This window comes from Carcharodon carcharias, chromosome 15, assembly GCF_017639515.1.
Source record: "Carcharodon carcharias isolate sCarCar2 chromosome 15, sCarCar2.pri, whole genome shotgun sequence".
Lineage (NCBI taxonomy): Eukaryota > Metazoa > Chordata > Chondrichthyes > Lamniformes > Lamnidae > Carcharodon > Carcharodon carcharias.
In genome coordinates, this window is record NC_054481.1 from 37,243,017 (window position 1) to 37,262,016 (window position 19,000).

At 42.6% G+C, this 19,000-nt stretch overlaps 1 protein-coding gene across 1 annotated transcript in view; it reads left to right on the forward strand.

The window, feature by feature from the left end:
* Nucleotides 1-19,000, forward strand: part of LOC121288169 (carbohydrate sulfotransferase 12-like) — a 372,813-nt gene that overhangs the window by 82,479 nt on the left and 271,334 nt on the right. The window lies entirely within an intron of this gene.

Consider the following 19,000-nt stretch of genomic DNA (forward strand, 5'->3'; position numbering starts at 1 on the left):
TGATAGAGGACCTAACTCTCTAAATATATCTCATCCGTTACACAGCCCATGTTTCTTTTTATAAGGAACTCTGCTTTTAGATGTCTACATAATTGTAAGGAAATACTCATATCCTGGGGTGGGGAGGGGTCTGTGGTGGGGGATGCAGTGGGGAAGTGGGTGGGGAGGGGGTGTTGTCTAGGACCAGGGTACACAGTCTCAGAATAAGAGGCAGGCCATTTAGGACTGATATGAGGAGGAATTTCTTCACTCAGATGATGGTGAATATTTGGAATTCTCTACCTCAAGGGCTGTGGAATCTCAGTCATTGAGTAGATTCAAGACAGAGGTTAATAGAATTCTAATGATTAAAGGTATCAAGGGATATGGGGATAGTGGGGGAAAATGACATTGATGTAGGTGATCTGCTGTGATCTAGTTAAATGGTGGAACAGGCTCAAGGGGCCAAATGGTCTACTCCTGCTCCTATTTCCTATTTTCCTAACCGCAATCTTCTTCCTTTGTATTAGGTATAACTCTAACTGGTGGAGAGTTTCCCCTGATTCTGACTGACTTCAGTTTTACTAGGTCTCCTTGACGCCACTCTTTGGCTAGGGTTTTATGGCCTCTCCTGCCTGGTGGGATATTATGGTCCTGCTGAACTGAATGGAGATTTAAATGGCTCTCCACATTCGCCAGGGGAAGACATGACATGGCGGGGCTGTAAAATCCTAGCCTTGGTCAAATTCTGCCTGATATTAAGGGATTACACCTCACCTCTTGAACTCAGCTCTTTTCTGCACGTTTGGTCCAAGCTTGTAATGAGATCTGGAGCGGATGGTAGGCTACAATGAACAGATTTCCTTGCTCACCTTTGACCTGGTGCTATGGAACATCTTGGGGCCCAGAGTACAGGGTCGCTCCCTTCAGGCTGTATACTACCGAGCTCCCATCTCTGGTGGTCAGTCCTGCCGGTGGGACAGAACACACCCAGGGATGGTGCTGGAGGGACCTGGGATGTTGGCTGATTCTGTGATTCGGACTGTTTCTTGACCTAGGGAGGGTTGAGAATTCACTGTGCAAATAAAAAGAAGATTCAAGCATCATTTTGACACAAGCACCTCCAATTGCTCCATATTTTTCCCGTTATATGGCATTTCACTGGATAACCTCCATCAGAATTTTATCCAAGTATAATATTTTCCTCCAAATTTTCCCATTTCATTGCCAGTAATATCTAACATTTAATTCCTTCCTGTCCTCATTGACCAGGAGCATCTAATTATAACAAGAGGAACAGATGTCTCTCCGCAGTCATTGGAAGAATAATATCCTCCAGATTATCACATATAGGATGACCCTGCAAATTTGTACTGGAAAAGAAAACCCTCAATAATACTCATTGAAAAATAACCCCATTGATTTAATAGTAGCCATTTTCTAAATATGGATTGAGATATTCACTTTTGATTCTTGGTTTTTCATTTCTTGATTTTTTTATACATTTATGGGATGTGGGCTTCGCTAGCTGGGCCAGCATTTATCGCCCATCCCTAATTGCCCTTGAGAAGGTGGTGGTGAGCTGCTACAGGTCCCGGCAGGCTCACATCTAATGAGCCTCAATGGATTTAAATCTTTACAGGGACAAATTGGATAAGGCCAGTAACCGGGCATAAGGTTTGCAATGCACGATTAACCGGCACCCGTCATAGCAATGCAGACAGCATAGGTATTTTATGCTACCTGCCAGTTTAAATAACCTCTGTGGACAGTCCAGTGTTAAATGTGTGGCTGCAAGCCCTCAGCAGGAGGCGCAAGGCTTGTCAAGACTGGCATCTCGTAAAGCTAGCTATTTAAAACAAAACAGCCTGCACCTCTTAAAGCCAAGGTGCATTCTGATTGCAGCAAGTGCTGGAAATGGCTGGAGAAGCATTCATGAGCAGAAAGAGGAGTGGAAATAGCACAATAGTCCTGACAGCTTCAAGGTTTTCTGATGCAATTAGAGGCCTTGGTGCTGGATGTGGACAAGAGGAGAGAGGTCCCTATCCAAAGGGGCAGAGGGCTCTCTAGACAAACTTTATGAAAAAAGTGAGGGAATATAGCTGTCGTGGTCAGTGTCAGAAGTCCAGGTCTGGGACCTGGATGCAGTGCCACAAAAACTTCAATGACCTCACACGATTAGTTAAGATTTCTAAATACATTTTCATACATCATATTCTTACAACTGAACAACTAACTTCACTCAGCTGACCACTCACCTCACTCTGGGGCAGCCTTCCATCTCATAAGACAATGGTTTGTGCCATGGTGGTCAATTCTGTGTCAAACAGGTCTGGTGTGGCTCAGGAGTCCCACTCTGGCATGGCAGTCTCTGCCACACTTGCTGCAGAGGAAGAGAGTGTGTTAAGGATCTGATCCAGTTAATGAAAGAGTTAAAAATGTAACTCAACTAAAATAATCCTTGACAAGAGTAGAAAAAGAAAGAGAAATTATATACAGAACCCAGAAGCCTTGAGAAGGCTTTCCCAGACTTTTACCAGACAGGGACACAAGAGCCTTGAAACTATCTCCAACTAAAAAGCTACATCTGCTTTTAAGAAGAGCACAGTATTTGACCCTACAAAATTCTGTCAGACAAAGAGCCCTCAGAGCAAGACAGACAGTAGTCATGTTATTCTAAAAGCAACAGATTTTCTTTAAATTAGACTTGTTGTTTGGTAGTACAGAACTTGAGCATTGCTGAAAAACTTTTCGTCTTGCACTCATCAGGACACTTGCAAGAATACCGATGTCAGGGAAAGCAACAACTTTATACTGTATGAGTGCTGATCGGTTGGCAAGTGCTCACTGATTAGTAGAGGTGTTGCCATGGAGAATGCAACAGTTAATGGTGACTGACAGTTAATTGCCAAGAATTGTTTGAAATTTAAACCAGACAGCTTGACTCTGATTGGTCAAGGCATTCCCCTGAGAAATGAACCAGCGAATGGTGATCACTTATTTTGTTTAGCTGAAACAGGCACAATGTGTGTACATGTTCTTTCTGACTGCAAGTAACAGGGTTCTGCGTACTAATATATGTAGCATATAGCACGTGCAAACATGTCACACTGCAAGCCCAACTGACAATCTAGGAGGACAAGGGCAGCAGACACATGGGAACACCACCACCTGGAAGTTCCCCTCCAAGTCACTGACCATCCTGACTTGGAAATATATCACCGTCCTTTTACTGTTGCTGGGTCAAAATCTTGGAACTCCCTCCCTAACAGCACTATGGGTGTACCTACACCACATGGACTGCAGCGGTTCAAGAAGGTAGCTGTAGCTCACCACCACCTTCTCGACAGCAATTAAGGATGGGCAATAAATGCTAGCCTAGCTTGTGATGCCCACATCCCATGAAAGTATATTTTAAAAAAGGCAGCAATTTACCATCATCCAGGATGGCTATGACAGCGCCAGGTGCCACTGGCTATGTGGCATTGACACCTGTGATCCTGTGGACCATCCTCCATGACACGGAGAGGGTAGCTTTGTGGTGGTCTTCCGCTAGTCCTCTGGCTTTCCCTCCTGTTATGGACAACTGTCTCCTGTGAGAGAGACGGCAGAATGCACACTGACTATGTGTCAGTGTGTTTGGGTGATGTGCCTGATAGCTGAACAGCTGTAGGATTGCGGAGGTTTGTAGAAAGAGGTGTCTGTGTGGCTGGCATGATTGAAAGTTATGTACGAGTGAGGTGTAATATAAGGATGTTGGGAGTGAGTTCTGATTATCAGGGATTGTTGCTGGGTGAGTAATGGTGGTGTGTTGCATTGGGCAATGTGAGAGGTGGGGAGTGTGGAGAGTGTGGAATTTCTGAAATATGATGTTCAGATGCATTAATTCACCTGGATCACACTAATAGCATCATTAAACCTTTTCTCAGCACTGCTGCCAGGTTCTGAGAGCCACACTCTGGGTATTGGCCACCCTCACCAGCCTCTCCCATTCTTTTCCGAGGCTTAATCTGGAGGGCACCTTCCTCCCTGCTGGAAACAATGGCCTCCTCCCTGGCCTTCACTGCACTACAACGAGTGGCTGGGGTAGCGTTGCTGAATCAGGGAGACCCCTCCTTCCCCTGGTGTGCATTCCTTCTTGTTCCCTCAACAGCAAAACCCGATTATCCAGCAGCCAGCCAGCCATTGCTGCAACTTCTCTTTTAAAAGGGTTTCTCTTCAAAGCTACTCAGATGCATGCAGTGCAGGGAGCAGCAGGGAGATGGAAACATGGCCTCCTGCCTGGCCTTGACCCCTTTATATATAGTGTGTCCAGGGCAGCGAGGGAGCTGTTCATGGCAATGCCACCATCAGGGAAATGAGGTGGCGAGACAACATTTGTGTCTTATCGGCCCCATTTCCAAGCAGCCTGGTGGGCATGCCGTGAAGCATGATGCCAAAAATCAGTGAATTATGAACACAATAAATCTTTGTTGGTTTAAAGATGCCATGTGATATAAAGAAAAGACAGGTAACTGGTGTTGATGTGCCGGTCTGCTATGGTCTTGTAAATTAGCGGAACTGTCTTGAGAGGATGAGTGGTTGCCTCCTGTTCCAATAAAAATCCAACTTTACTTAACTTGGATCAAGGTTTAAACAGGCAGTTAAAGGTCCTGTTTAACATTGTGGAATATCTGCATGTTAAAGTGGTTTCTGTCATATGCTAAGGCTGCCTTTGCTTGGGAATTAGGTGTGAAAGGCAATTTTGCAGACCAAAGGTCCAATTCTGTTTGTTTCTTCATCTGTCAGTTCTGGTCACTGGCTGGGTACCCACAAAGCCTGCCAGCTGATACCATCATGCCCCGCAAATAGCAGAATAGCACTTAACCTCTCAGCTGGCACTATTATTGAGATTGTCAGTATTGTAATGTAAAGATGGTAAACATTTGGTATTGAGTAAAACATTACATTCTGTAGATTAAGATTATATCTCCAGAGAATTAAAATTATATATTATTGTATTAGAACATCACTTAAATAGAAGAAGAAAGACTTGCATTTATAAAGTGCTTTTTACCACCACTGGATGCCTCAAAACCAATGGAGTACTTATTAAAGTATAGTCACTGTTGTAATGTCAGAAATGCAGCAGCCAATTTGCACACAGCAAGTCCCCACAAACAGCAATATGATAACGACCAGAGGTAACGTTTTTTTTGTGATTTTGATTGTGGGATAAATATTGGCCAAGACAATCAAGGATAACTCCCCTGCTCTTTTTTAAAAGTGTTCTTAAGATCTTTTACACCCACCCAAGCAGGCCTCAATTTAACATCTCATCCGAAACTCAGCACCTCCAACAGGGCAGCACTCCTCAGCACTGACACTAGAGTGTCAGCTCTGGTTTTTGTGCTCAAAGTCCTGGAGTGGAGTAGTCATTTCTTTTGTTTAGCTTGCACAACCAGGGCTAATAGTCGGTCTAAATATCACACAGGATTGATCAAAGATATGTGTCTTGGCAGAATTTGAGAGAAGTTTTTAAGTGTTGATTGATGTGGGACTGAATTATTAGAATGTACCCTTTCAACTCTGGGACCGGGATCTGGTTCCAACCCTAACAGATGTGATTGAAGTCTAGTGCCTGATGTCAACAGAAATATAGCATGGTGAGTCACTTCCCTGCTCCCAGTGGATGTGAACCTGCAGAAGAAAACTGCCTGCGATTAGATATTAGTTTGGCAATTTCACTCAGAGAGGCCATGGAAATACTCGGCATGGAAGACGTGATTATTATGCTAGTAGTGGGGTATTTGAGAGAGGCTACTTGTGATAAAATAGGGGGATTTCTCTGCTTTATTTCAAGCAGAATTGAGCTATTTTCCTTAACTTTCCTTTCCAAATTTCAACATGAAGTCCAAAGATGAATTGTCAATGACAAGGCTGATTGATCTTGGAGGACTGGGATTTTGGATTTTGTTCTAAGTGCTAACCGTAAATGTTACAATACTACTCAGAACGTAGATAACACGTGTGCACCTGTTCATTAGCATTCTATACAATAATTCCTAACCATGGGTGATTGATAGCTCTAACATAAGAAACTATGGACTGCATTGAGGAAATTCTCTCATTGTTTGAACATAAGAACATAAGAACTAGGAGCAGGAGTAGGCAATTCAGCTCCCCGAGCCTGCCCCGCCATTCAATATGATCATGGCTGATCTCATTTCGGCCTCAACTCCAATTTCCCGCCCTCTCCCCATAACCTTGTAACCTGTTACTAACTAAAAATCTGTCAATCTCCTCCTTAAATTTATTCAGCGTCCCAGCATCCACTGCACTCTGAGGTAGTGAATTCCACAGATTCATGGCCCTTTGAGAAAAGTAATTCCTCCTCATCTCTGATTTAAATCTACCACTCCTTAGCCTAAAACTATGGCCTCTCATTCTAGAATGCCCCACAAGGGGAAACATCCACTCCACGTCTATTTTGTCTATCCCCTTTAGCATCTTACATACCTCAATTAGATCCCCTCTCATCCTTCTAAACTCTAGCGAGTATAGGCCTAAACTGCTCAATCTCTCCTCATAAAACAAGCCCTGCATCTCTGGAATCAATCTAGTGAACCTCCTCTGAACCACCTCCAATGCAACTACATCTTTCCTCCAGTAAAGGGACCAAAACTGTGCACAGTACTCCAGGTGCAGTCTCACCAATGCCTTGTACAGTTGCAACAACACTTCCCTATTTTTATACTCTATTCCTTTAGCAATAAATGCCAAAATTCCATTTGCCTTCCTTATTACCTGCTGTAACTGCATACTAGCTTTCAGCGATTCATGCACGAGGACACCCAGATCCCTCTGCACTGAAGCATTCTGAAGTTTCTCTCCATTTAAATAATAAGCCGCCTCTTTATTCTTCCGACCAATATGGATAACCTCACACTTATCCATGTTAAACTCCATCTGCCAAATTTTGGCACATTCACCTAAACTATCCATATCCATTTGTAAATTTTTTATTTCTTCATTACAACTTACTTTCCCACCTATTTTGGTGTCATCTGCAAATTTAGCTATATACCTTCTATCCCTGAATCCAAGTCATTAATATAGATTGTAAATAGTTGGGGCCCAAGGACCGAACCCTGTGGCACCCCACTAGTTACAGCTTGCCATCCAGAAAAAGACCCATTTACCCCGACTCTCTGCTTTCTGTTGGTTAGCCAATCCTCTATCCAAGCTAGTATATTACCCCTAACTCCGCGTGATCTTATTTTGTGTATTAATATTTTGTGTGGCACCTTATCAAAGGCCTTCTGGAAGTTCAGATATACTACATCTACAGGATCCCCATTATCCACTTTGCTTGTCACACCTTCAAAGAACTCCAGCAAATTAGTCAAACACGATTTACTCTTCATAAAACCATGCTGACTCTGATGGATTGCATTTTGACTTTCCAAATGCCCCATTACTACTTCCTTAATAATGGATTCCAACAATTTCCCAATGACAGATGTTAAACTAACTGGTCTATAGTTTCCTACTTTCTGCCTACCCGCACCCCCGCCACCACCCCCCCCCCCCCCGCCCCGCCCCCACCACCCCCACCTTTTTGACTAGAGATCTAGGTTGGACTTTCCAGTTGATGTAGAGGTGCTAAAACCAGTACAACGTGACAGTGCAGCCTATTGCCCCAGTACTACCCTGAAAATTACAGCAAAACGATCCTCTATAGAACTCGATCAGCAGTCGGCAATACTGCCCACCTATATTTTGCCTTGCTGCATGCACATGCGGGTGTGGCCTAGGTCTCCCTTCTCCAACTACTGTCCCAAGCCTGACCTCTGAGAACACTGTGAGAAGCTGAAACGTGGTGGTCGTGCCCTGAAAATGGTGGCCGATGACCAACTGCCCCATGCCACCATCTCTGTAGCCATGGCAACTTTCCCCAAGGGCCTAGAACTTGGTAGCTGGGACAATAGGCCTATTTAAAAAAAAATCTCTGTAGTATTGTAAGAGGCATATTGAAACTGCACCAACATTCGGTCAATAGTTCCTCCCTGACTTCAGTGATGGTGACAGATTTTATTTTTCAGGTCTTCATTTAAAGTTTAGAATGAGGTAGTTTGATGTTTCTTCTTATGTTAATGAGAAAAAGGCCCCAAAAATCCATGACCCTGCTCTCTCACTATATCAGATGAATGTGTGTGGGCATCAGTGCCAGTATTGGAGAGAGAACAATGGCATTGGTCAGCAACCATGCCCGGGTGCCAGCAAACTTGGCTAAAATAAAAGAAAATCTTGTATTTCTCTAGCACTTTTCATGACCTCAGGACATTCTAAAGTGTTTTACAGGCAATGAAGTATTCTTTTGAAGTGTGCCCAGTGTTGTAGTGTAAGAAATGCTTTAAGCCAATTTGCCTGGAGCAAGTCCTCACAAGCAGGAATATGATAATTTGGGGTTTTTAGGTGCTGATTTATATTGGCCAGGAATTCCTCTGCTCTCCTTCAAAATGGTGCCATGGGATCTTTTGCATCCACTTGAGAGGGTGTGACCTAAATCCTGAGGTAATTGAAAGCCAGATTTTTATTAAATGATCTTTGTTAAGTGAGTAGCATATGGAATGAATGGGCCTGAAAGTCCTCAGTCTATCAGCTTTGATGTAAGTGCCAGGACTCACTTGTTGGTGATCCTGATATCAGGAAAGTTATTTTCGTAAAGGGTTGAATAACGCCATCCAAATGGGACAGTAAGGGATAATGTGGGAAAGTGAGGTTAAGTTAGATGATCAGCCATGATCTGGTTAAATGAAGGAGCTGGCTTGAGGAGCCGAATAGCCTACTCCTGTTCCTATTTCCTATGTTCCTACGTCTGTTCTTACTTAGCTCTTCTGTTAGCCACTCCACTATCTGTGAGGAAGCTCCCAGCTGTGGTCTCTGTGATGACTATGGATGGGCAGAGGGTCTTCTCCAGAAAAGGCTCTGCAGCAGTGGATGGGGAAGACCAGACTTGCAAATGTGGGCTGCAGGTTAATTTCCATCTCTCCTGCCACACTCCTACCAGACGTGCAGCAGGAGTGATAGAGGGGCTGCAGGTTTTCAGCTGCCGTCTACTTAAAGATAGCGTGAGTCCAAGGGACATAATACAAACTCTGCCCATATGGTTCTGCTGTTTTTGACTCACAGGAATGGAATTCTTGCTTTTCATGCCAGGACCACTAGATGGTGGCAGTGTGAAGCGTAACCACTGCGTCTTACCACACAGCACTGTGCAAAGATTACATGGTAGTTTAAAATGCTACTGGAGAAGAAGACTTCCCACCACTTTACATTTTGGACTGTGTTCAGGAAAAGCACTGTGCGTGTTCTCTGTGACTATTGGATTAATCTTAGCAGAGAACTGGTTACATTGTATTGGTCTGACATTCCATCAGAATGTGCATAATGTGGTTCCCAATCACAATCATTTCCTAACCTATGAGACAACAGAAAGTGTAACATTCTACTCTAGTTCATCTTGAGAAAATTAATATCTTCTTCTTAGGCAGCCCCTTGGGATCGAGGATTGCTTCCACTCCGGTTTGATGAGTTCTGAGATGGCTGATAAGTCCAATGTGCAATCCGCAGACTCTGCCACAATGTGGGGCAGATAGTGTTTGACAGGTTGGGTAGACGTGCTTTTTGGAAGTTTGTGTGCGCTCTCCGAAGCTTTGAGTTCGCCTTTGCATGGTCCCAACAAAGTCTTTCGATGTGTTCGGTGTCTTCCTGAGTAAAACCTCTCTTTCGGTCAGTCACAATCCGGGGTCTCTCATGAGTTGGGGGGGGCAGGGGGGTGATGTTTGATTTCTTCAGGGATGCTTTGAGGACATCCCTAAAATGTTTCCCTGCCCTCCTGGGAGTCTCCTTCCTTGACTGAGTTCCGAGTAGGGCAGTTACTTTGGGAGTCTGGTATCAGGCATCTGAAGGACAAGCCCCACCCTGCGGAGCTGGTTTTGAGTTATTAGCATCTGAATGCCGGGTAGGTTGGCTTGGTAAAGGACACTGCTGTTGGTCCACCTTTCTTGCCACCAGATTGAGAAGATCTTGCAAAGGCATCCTGATGGTACCTCTCCAGTTCTTTGAGGTGTCTGCTGTAGGTTGTCCAAGTCTCTGAAGCAGATAGGAGTGGGGGGATCGCTGTTGCCTGGTAAACCATGACCTTGGTCTTTGGTTTGAGATCCTGATCCACAAATACTGCTTCCCTCACTCAGTGGCACGCTGGAGGTGATGAAATTGTTATCAGTGTCTACTTGTGTAATTGTATATTGGAATGTACACAGTGGAGCTTCTTATCCCAATCTGTACTATCATTTTATACCAAAATGGCAGCTGTCTGATACCCCTAGTGATTAATTTAGTAAAAGCACTATAAACAGACACATAGGCCAGAATTTTGATGTTGGCATGTGGGGGCGAGCTTGACATGCTGACACATAAAATGATGCGTGATGACATCAGGCACGCGTCCCAACATCACCGCGCATCATTTAGATCTTTCGTTCAGTGGTCACCTGCCGAACTTTCTAAGACCTATTAAGGCCATTGGGGAAGTAATTAAGATGATTAACAGCGCTTCCCATCCAACCTTAAGGTTGATGGGCAGGCGAAGAGCCCAAGTGGCCTTTGCATTTTTCAGGAAACCTCGTCCACGGGCGGGATGGGATTTCCTGAAGGTTTAATAAAACCAATAAATAAATCCTGATAAATTGACAAACATGTCCCAGCTCATTTGACACTGTCACACGAGGGGATATGTATAAATAATTTTTATCTTTATTAAAAAATTTCAATATGTTTCTCTCTGAAGCAGCTTGTGCCTCAAGGAGATTTCTGCGCTCTTTTATACGCATGCACGAAAGAGCACAGGCTCCGACTCTCCCTCCTCCCCACCGCCCGCACAGGTAGGGCTCCCGGCTGTGCGTCACGCTGGGTGGGCCTTAATTGGTCCACCCACGTAAAATGACAGCGCGGAGCCAATCGCGATCGGATCCGCGCCCACCCAACATGCTGAGTCAGCTGATGTCCATTTAAGGGGCAGTAAGTAGGGGAAAATTAGTCAGGGCTCCTGCTCTTAATCAGTGTCTAGTGCCCGTTGCTGCAATGTGCTAAAGTTGGGGGTGGTCCATTGTGATAGCTCTTACCACAGAGATTCACGTAGACAAAGCAGCAGGTGTAAGCTACACATGCAGGCACCTAAAATGTGTCAATCAAAGAAAGAGGAAGGAAATTAGCCAAAAGAAAGAGAATAACTGCAATTTTAGTCTGGAGTTAACATCCTTTTGGAGTGTGAACTATGAACCTTTCTCTTTTTATTTTTGTTATTTATTCATTCACGTGATATGAATGTCAGTTCTAAGGCCAACATTTATTGCCTATCCCTAATGCCCTTGAGAAGGTGGTGGTGAGCCGCCTTTGTGAACCGCTGCAGGCCATGTGGTGGAGGTATATCCACTGTGCTGTTAGGGAGGGAGTTCCAGGATTTTGACCCAGTGACAGTGAAGGAACGGCGATATATTTCCAAGTCAGGGTGGTGTGTGACTTGAAGGGAAATGTGCAGGTGCTGGTATTCCCATGTTTTTGTTGCCCTTGTCCTTCTAGGTGGTAGAGGTTGTGGATTTGGAAGGTGCTGTCAAAGGAGCCTTGGTGAGTTGCTGCAGTGCATCTTGTAGATGGTACCTGTAGGGTTGATTTTGGTTACCGAACGTGCCTCTTAAAGAAGTCTTCATAGCCTTCTGAATGTTAACAGCAAGTCTTTATTAACTACTTGTAACTATATACAAATAAACAGGAAAGGGCACAGGCAAAGAGCTATCTCCATGTCTAGGTCTTAACATGTCTCTGCTCAACACCACACTGACCTTGTCTGGGTCATATGCCTTTTTACATCACTGTGTGAGCAGTACTGTACTCAGTCCTGTATTAACCCTGAAAGTGCCAGACCCTTACACAACAGTACCCACTGCTGCCACTATGCACCAGGGATGGAGGGAATTAAGTTTAAGGTGATGGAAGATGTGCTGATCAAGCAAGCTGCTTTGGCCTGGTTATTGCTGAGTGTAACTTGATCGCACAGCCGAAGACACCTTCCTTCACTTTGCTGATGATTGAGAGTAGATTGATGGGGCAGTAATTGACTGGACTGGGTTTGTCCTGAGTTCTGTGGACAGGCACACCTGGGTAATTTTCTACTTCGTCAGGTGGATGCAAATGTTGTGGCTAATTTGGAACAGCTTGACTAGAAACATGGCTAATTCTGGAGCTTTATATTGAATGGACATGTTGCTACTTTGTATTAGATAAACACTGCATGCGTTAACATCACAATAGGAATGCACTGGGTATCCTGAGTTCACATTGCAGGGGACAGTATTTAATGGAAATACAAATATGGAGAATGACTTGAAAACGTCTTATTTTGTTGGAATAATGCAAGTCAATGGGCAATATAATATAAATTTTTCCAAAGTATGAAAGGATGGGGCAGGGTAGATGCAAGCAGATTATTTCCGGTAGCTGAGGGGTCAAGAATAAGGGGTTTTTGACACAAAATTGAATATAAGCACTTTAGAACAGAGGGAAGGAGGAATGTCTTTATACAGAGAGTTGTGAAACTGTGGAGTTCACTTCAATGGCTCATTCTTGAGGTAGAAACTATGTCAACATTCAAGATTGGATTTAAGAGGTAGATGAAGGAAAGGGGGTCGAGGGGACATGGGAACAGGGTGGATAAATACGATTAGAACTATTTGCTCACACAGGCTAATTGGAGAGAATGACCCATTTCTGTCCTGTAACTTCTTTGTACTACATGACTGTATATTGAAGGAGCACTTTCGGATTGCACCTGTGAAGCATCCCTAATTCCTTCTTTCTTATCAGTTAGATAATAAAAGCAAATCTTGAATGCATATTCTCTATAAACAGTACTTTAAGTCATCAAAAGAGCTTTTACACAACAAATTAAACTGCTAAGAGTTAATGATTATTATGTTTTAAAAACTGCTGGTTAAAAAACACTCTACCAATTGACACTGTATAATCCCATTACAAATTTACAATGATTGGTTTTGATCATTTACGCAAGTAGTCCATGATTAATAGATTCTATTTTCAGATTGAGCTAAAGAAAATTCTTTCCAAGTGCCAGTACTTTATTTGCTGAATTACAGTCTAGAAATTATTATTGGTAATGTTACCAGACAATGTTTAATTTGTTTATATGGCTTTTCTCTGTGTACTATGCTGAGGCAGGTGTTAACCCATTTATTGTTCTTGCTCTGTTAAAATAATGGACAACGTAATATTCTCCAAACAAGTTAACTGCCCATCCAATAATGTCTCCAAGAGGAATTTCTAGTATTATATAGTTAGGAAGCGATATTCTTTGAGAAATGGTTGCATATGATAGATGATGTCCTTTTCTAAGAACCAGCATGCTATTAAGGAACTCTGAATACAGCTGTCCCTCCTAGTTGCTGTGGAATTCAGGTTGATGTTCACTTTTGCTTGTCACATGATTAATTATTTAGTGTCATTGTGTTGATGTGCTTATTGAGCTTTGATGTGCTGTTTGTTCTCAGAGTGCGAAACAGAAAAGTTATTTAACTGACTGTATTATAAGAATAAAGGAAGCACTCCATGTACACTCCCCTAACCGTTAAGAAAAAAACTGATTTCCCTGTCTTCAATTCATCAATACCTGGCCAGAAGGACAGGCAGACTTTGAGATTTCCGCCACTCTACAATTGAGACGCTCAAGACACAGCAGCCTGCTTTTTATTCTGCCTTCCCTTTGGAGATGTGCTTTGGCCTCTCAGCATGCCCTTCTCATAATTGAGCCAAGTGTCCTAATCCACTCTCTGTGGAACTGTCCACAGCACAAAGCTTTGTCCCACCACGCTGTGGCATTCTGCTTTGGTGCCATTAGGCTGTCCATTTATTCATTCATGGTGAAGACACTGGCATTGGAATGCTAGCTCTTCCCTTTCATGTTGCCTTCATCTTATATGTGTGAATCCAAACTTACAAGGGATGTCTTTTCCTTCTAGTCAAAAGATTTTGTGCCAACTACTGACAGTGGGCTCCTCCTGTGCTAATATCCGTGTCCTCATTGTGACTCCTATGGGTTCAGGGTGGAACACTTCCTTTGAACACTGAGTGACCACAGGAGTCAGGGTGTGCAGGAGTGTCTGAGCACAGCCCTTCCTGAAGAGTTTTCCAAATAGTCACGGACGTCACCGCTGAATTCTTCCACCCGTGTCCTGCTTACTTACACTTGGATAATTCTTTTCCAGACAAATCTGATGGCAAAGAATACAACACAAGGAGGGGGAAAAGGACCATTCATCCCCTTTTCTCTTCTCATTTTCTTCCTTCATCACCTTGGTAACTGCTTCTGCTCAATAGAACTACTGAGAGCCTGAATCTGTTGTTATTTTATTCAGTATTGAAACGTAAATCTCCAAATAAGAAGAGAAAAAAAATCCTGGGTTCACTATGCACACACACTGGACTGCTTTGTATAAAAAGTAAAGTTCGGTGTCCAGGACCTGAATTTATTGCCTCACAGAAATACAGACCGGAATTTTCTTTTCACCAATTTATAGCGCGCTTCAACAAGAAACTGAATGGAAATTATTTACGCTCAAAAGTCGCCAGCATCAATTCTGCTTTACCTCGCTGCCATTGAACACATTAACAAGGCTCTGATTGTTTAACTTTGCTGGGTCTGTCTGAACATTTCCGCACCCATGTTAGAGAGAGGTCCCTTTTAATGGCATCTTTCAGCTTCATGCCAGAAAATAGTAAAAAAACCTACTGAGTGCCCACACCTCCCCCCCCAACCCCCCAAATCTCCTTGTAAAGTTCCTGAGAAACCCACAGCACATCAATCCGACACTATGCTAATGATCCAGAATGTTCCATTTTACACCCAATTCAAACTCCCTGCTCGTTAGTCTGGGATCTGAACTCATTCATTTGGAAATGGCAGCATCTGCTCAAGGTGGAGAAGGCTGAGAGTGAGGGTCAGAAAGATCCCACAGCTTTCTCACTCTAATTTTGTCTCCTCCTCTGCTGAGGGCACTCATCCCTCTTGGGGGATGGGCAACCCTCCAGCACCTCATCCAAGTGGCCATTCCAACCGTGTGAGAGCTGGCATTAATGGAGGCCGTTACTGATGAGCCAGATTGTAAATTCACTCAACATACACTTCCAATCAGGGGCCATTGGAGAGTAATCAGTAGCTGGACTCCTGGTTGTCCATTCCTTTCTGTAGCCAGGGCTCTGAAGCCGATTATGGTATCCCAACTGTTGACCCTGGAGAGACCAGCTAACTCTGGAGCTCCCAATATGAAACTGAGTGATTGAGGTCACAAAAGAATAGCACATTTACATACATACAGCAAGAGTGGCCATCAAAGGAGATCAAAGCAAGAAACAACTTCATTTACACACATTGAAGATTATTCAGTTTCCCTTTCTGTCAATCTACAGCTTTCAAATGTTCAATTTCACCTAATAAGTCTTTTTAAATCTTTTCTTCCACTTATTTCAGTTGGGTTGTTGTCTTTGATGATGGCTTTTGGCTTTGATTTTTTTTAACCTTTTTCATAGGTCCCAAATATCTCCTAACTTCGCCTGTTTCTGAGTTGGGTTGGACTCTGCTCTCAAAGGTGACAGACTACATGCACACCAACTCCCTTCCCACCAGCACTGTGCATGAACCTGTGGGGGACCGGAAATGGGGAGCACAAATCCCAGAATTGGGTCCCTTCCACCATTTTTAAATGGCTCTGGAATCATTCCAACTCTACAAAAATCTGTGACATAGACATCAAAAGCAAAAGAGTTATGCTAAATCTTTATAAAGCACTGCTTAGGCCTCAGCTGGACTATTGTGTTCAATCCTGGGCATCACACTTTAGGAAGGATGTCAATGTCTTACAGGAGAGACTTACTAGATTGGTACCAAGGATTAGAAACTGTAAGTTATATGGAGAGACTTGAGAAGCTGGAGTTGTTCTCCCAGAGGAGTTAAGAGGAGATTTAATAAAGGTGTTCAGAATCATTTATAGAGTTAAGGAGAAATTGTTTCTCTGGCAGAAGGCTCAGTAATCAAGGGACATAGATTTAAGGTACTTGGGCAAAAGAATCAGAGTTGAGATCAGGAGACAATTTTTTTGTGCAGTGAGTTATTATGATCTGGAGTATGTTGCCTGAAAGGACGGTGGGGCAGGCTCAGCAGTGTCCTTTAAAGGGAATTGGCTAAATACTTGAAGGGAAGAAAATTGCAAGGATCTGTGAAAAGAGTAGGGGAGTGGGACAAATTGGATAGCTCTTTCAAAGAGCCAGCACAGGCATGATGGGCCAAATGTCTTCCTTCTAGTGTTGTATCATTCTATGAACCTTCTGATACCTCAAAGCACTTCACACAATGAAGTATTTTTGAAGAAAAAAGAGGAATTAAGACCAAGGAACTATTGCTGGGGTCCTGTGGACCTCAATCCTCACAACATATTTCAACTTTTCAAAGTTCAGTTGCAAATCCTCATTAGTTGTCATCAAAATTGCTAAATTGCTAAAACTAAAATTAACAGCATATGCATGGTATATGCTGGGGCCATGCAAGTATTTACATTATTTTACCTTTGGAGAACTGAATAATGCAGAAAAGCCTTGTAAAGAGGGCTTCAGCAGGTGGACTCCCATCCATCAGTTTTGGCCGTTGTATATTTCACCTTTGAATGTGTAAGCGGGACACAAGAAGTCAGCTTAATTGTTGTCGATTGATTCAAAAGAGAAAGTGGATTTATTGAAGTTAATGTTTGTGTTTTCATTTTTTTCCACCAGAATAGGCAAATTGCCTGCTTTATTGCTTGAACTTTTATCAGCATCTATAGATGGGATATTAACTGGTGAACAGATGAACGCATTATTTTGATTTAAATCCAAGCATAAACAGTGCAGTAATATCAGTTACTGTGAGAAGATGCTCCCTACCTACTTGCGATCATTTCTGGACCTAATAATAGGAACGTGCAGAGCCCAGCCATAAATAAACAGTAGTTTTAGTTCAGTGCACGCTTAAATGGGTTCAAACTATTCTTAAACAAATAGAGGATTTCCCTCAGGGAAGAGTAAAACATGAAGGTTATCTCCTCATCTCTTCTGTAGGATATCCGCTTCTTTGATCTTCCATACATATTTTACATGGGAGAAGGAAAATACAGTTGAATCATTGCAATCAGTCCTTAGTCAAGTCTCATGAAATGACAAGATGGGAATTAATAGCTGTGGGGTGTATTGAAGTAAGACTCTTTATTTTAAATGAATGACTATCTTTTGTTCCCTTCCTAGTGAAGTTATTGATTCTCTGAACTTCGCAGGATCTGAGAACTTCCAGCATCTCATCCAAGTGGACAATGAGAGACAATTGGTCACTTGCTGTTGAGGGCAAATTAACTTGGCCCAATCCTGTACTAGATCAACATTCAAGCACACACTCCCAAGACAGTCCAACTTTTAAAAGCTTTTTTTCTCTTTTGTCTTTACATATGCTACCCTTTAGTGCTTGGTCAATTGAAATGACTTCCTTTGGGAGATATATGATGAGTCTTTGACTGGTTTTCCCCTCCTTGCTTGTGAGTGAACACGGAGGATGAGCACCAGAACTTTCCACACAGAGACTGTAGGAACATGCCCACATCCTGTCACTCAGCATAAAGTGTTGGGTGTCCAACATACCACGTCATCTGATACTTCATATTCTTCATCCAACTAACTTGTTCTTCCTTCATACACTTATCAAGATATTGAGTAGTACTTGTAAAATTTCCCAAAGCAAGGCTTAATTTTGGAGAAATCATTTCAATTATATTCAGTTGCAAAGTGAATATTAAGATGAATAGTGGCCTAAACTGGTCATTTGTGACAGTTTTCCATCCTTTTCCACTGCCGGTCGATTTAATCAAGAATTCCTCTTTGCCACATTCACAAGACGGTCAGTTAAGACTTAACATTGTTAGAAAAAACATTTGAGCAACAAAATGTTGATAGAGACAGAATTTCAGTCTGCAGACAAAAGAGCCTTTCACACTATTCGTAAAACACCTGATTAAGGATAGCTTTATTTGACCAGTTTTAGAAGTTCAAAAGAATCATGGAATGATACAGCACAGAAAGAAGGCATATAGCTCATTGCCTGTGTAACCTCTTTGGTAAATCTATCTAATTAATCCTACTTTCCTGCTCTTTCCTCATAACCACACAATTATTTTCCCCTTCAAGTATTTATCTGCTTCTATTTTGTGTCATTATTGAATCTGCTTTCACCACCCTTTTAGACAGTGCATTCCTCATCACTACTCACTGTCAAGAAATCCTCCTTTTATAAATACCCTATTAGCTTGAAGTTAATGAATGTGTCCTGGCTAACAAATTGAACTTTAAATTCTAAAACTTATGGATCGTAAAGGAATGACAGTACAGTATCACAAAATGACATCTTTAATGATAGCTACAGAAATGAAAGCAAATAACTGGTAAAGGAATGGTTATATGGTGCAGAGGAATGACCATGATGCTGCAAATGTGTTTAATGTTGAATGAATCCTATTATAAATGTATCAAATAAAAGCCTGATGCAGCTTGATCTGAGGTTAAGCAGTGTTGGGCCTAGTTAGTATTTGGGTGGGAGACCACCTGGGAAAATTTCTTGATTGTTTAAAAAAAGACAACAGGTTAACACACAATGGGAGCTAAATGACAAGTACAGTCCAGTACGCAAATACTATCTTCAATTGAGAAGAATGTAACCTTCAATCAACTCTTGTGAATTCCTGCTTCTGGCTAGACCACAAAGGTAGCTGCTTCCCCAGAGGTCAAAGCAGAGGCTAAATTAGCTGCACCTCTCCAGCGCACTTCTAAATAATTGGTCACAGAACAAGTGACAAGGGATCTGTGCTTGCAGATTTTGAATGATACATTGGATAAT